The sequence below is a fragment of the Gossypium arboreum genome, chromosome 7 (assembly GCF_025698485.1).
Source record: "Gossypium arboreum isolate Shixiya-1 chromosome 7, ASM2569848v2, whole genome shotgun sequence".
Lineage (NCBI taxonomy): Eukaryota > Viridiplantae > Streptophyta > Magnoliopsida > Malvales > Malvaceae > Gossypium > Gossypium arboreum.
The window spans coordinates 78403988-78406489 of NC_069076.1; the positions used below are offsets into that span (position 1 = coordinate 78403988).

The window sequence follows — 2502 nt, forward strand, 5'->3', positions numbered from 1 at the left end:
CTCCATGGATCTTTCAATTTGTTAGTTAATTTATTTTGCAAAATGGCTGAGCTCACTACATTTAGTTCCACATGCGACGAATCATCTAACTTTTGTTTGTTTGCCAAAAGCTCTTTTAAAAATTTAACAGAATTGGGCATCTACGAAAGAGTTTCAATAAACGGTAAGTTAATATGTAACTTTTTTAGAAGTTTAAGAAATTTACCAAATTATTCGTCCGTGTGGTCTTTCTTCGTCACCTTAGGATATGGCACTCGAGGTTTATAATCTTTACTAACCGATTTTTGTTCATTCTGGCTTATCTCAACATTACCGTTACTTACCACACATTCTTGCCTCGGTTCTGAGTCAGATTCAACTAACATTTCTTCTTCATGAACAATAATTGTATGAAGTTGCTCTCTTGGGTTAGTTTCAGTATTGTTAGGCAAACTACCTTGTGGTCGTTCTGAAATCAACTTTGCAAGTTGATCGATTTAGGTCTCGAACCCTTAAACCAACGCTTGTTGATTTTTAAGTGCTGCTTCAGTGTTTTGAAAGCGGGTTTCTGACACCGAGATAAACTTCTTCAACATCTCCTCAAGGTTCGACTTCTTCTCTTGCTGGTAAGGTTATTGTTGGAAGCCTGGAGGGGGTTGTGCTCTCTAATTTCATTGACCACCCCAAGAGAAATTGGGATGGTTCCTTCAACCTGCATTATAGGTCTTACTGTAAGGATTATTTTGAGGCCTAGAATTATTACCCATATAGTTGATTTGATAATTTTGTGTGCTAGAACCGTAGGGTGAATATTCTGGATTGCTCATTCCTCCTCCATTCGTATCACATTGCATCACCGGATGAGCCTACGTAGAAACATATAAACCATCAATTTTCTTATTTAATTGTTCTACCTGATTTGATAACATGGTGATTGCATCTAAATTGAAAACACCGACTGCTTTCATCGGCTTCGTCCTCATGACTTGCCACTGATAATTATTCAGTGACATCTCATCTATAAATTCATAAGCCGCTTCAAGTGTTTTATTATTCAGAGTAACACCGGTTGCTGCACCGATTAACTGCCTAGTTGAGGGATTCAAACTGTTGTAAGAGGTTTGAATCTATAGCCATAAAGGTAACCCATGGTGAGGGCACATTCTCAATAAATCCTTATACCTCTCCCATGCATCATATAAGGTCTCTGAGTCAATCTGCACAAAGGAAGAGATATCATTCCTTAGCTTATCTGTCTTAGCCGGTGGGAAATACTTCAATAAGAATTTCTCGGTCATTTGATCCTACGTAGTGATAGAATCTCGTGGTAAAGAATTCAACCATTGTTTATGTAACAGCCCGGTTTTAGCTAAATCAGAACAGTGGTTTTGGGACCAAGAATCTGAGGTTGTAAAATTATTTTAATATTAATTTTTGTGTTTACAGCATTTGATTATATATGTGTAAAAGTTTCGTGAAATAATTTTATTGTTTAAATGGTTAATTTGGAAAAAGAACTTAATCGCGTAAAATGCAAAAGTTGCATTTTAATTGCTAAAGGTGTTTAAATGTTATGTGACATTAAATTAAATGTCTTTATGTTGATATTATACTATGGATAGTGGAAATTGACAAAAAAATGGGCATTAAATGGATGTTTTAAATAGTTTTTATTTAAGGTTAAATTTGTAATTTAGCAATTAAACATAAAATAAATAAAACAAAAGCCATTTTTCTCTTATTATCATCATCTAGCCGAATTTGAAGAAGAGAAAAGGAAGCTTTCATGTTAACTTAGGGTTCGGCACTTGTGAGCTTCAATTTGTAAGTGTTTTAAGCTCAGTTTTTGATGATTTCTATGTTTTTATGATCGTTGCTTTGAGTACTAGCTAGCACGTACCCTAATTTCTGAATTTTCTGATGAATTTTTGAATTGCCATTGATGAATGCTTGAGCTTTTGAATGTTTGATGATGAATTATGGAAGCTTGGTGCTTGGCATACATGTTTTATAAAGTGATTTTTGAATAAAAATGCAAATTAGGGAATAAATTGAGAAAAGTGTAAATGGAGGGGTTAAATTGTGAAATAAATAAAACTTTTGGACTACTAGGGACCTATAGAGAATTCGGCTAAGCATGGGTTTAATTGAATTTTGAGTAATTTGTGTTTTTATGTAATAGGGGCTAAATTGAATAAATGTGGAATGTTAAGGGCTAAAGTGCAAAAAATGCCCAAATATGTGTTTATGGATTAAATTGAATGAATTGGTGATTAAATGGGTTAATTTTAAATACATATAGATCAAGAAAGAAAGAACTCGAATTTAGATCGGGGAAAATCAAATGTTATCGAGTAATTGATCCGATTCGTCAATTCCGAGTACGAGGTAAGTTTGTACGTGGTAAATGTTGTTACAATTATGTTTTTATTGCTTTAATAATGCATAAATTGTATATATGTGACTATGATTGCGTAAGACGATAAATCCACGATATTTGGCACTTAGTGTACGTTTAAAAAT

The 2502-nt window shown here is 33.7% G+C and overlaps 1 non-coding gene across 1 annotated transcript; it reads left to right on the forward strand.

The window, feature by feature from the left end:
• The first annotated feature begins 1122 nt into the window (after positions 1-1122).
• On the forward strand, positions 1123-1229 carry LOC128295987 (small nucleolar RNA R71). The gene has a single exon (XR_008286535.1). It is a non-coding gene; the product is annotated as a small nucleolar RNA R71 (small nucleolar RNA).
• The last annotated feature ends 1273 nt before the right edge of the window (positions 1230-2502 follow it).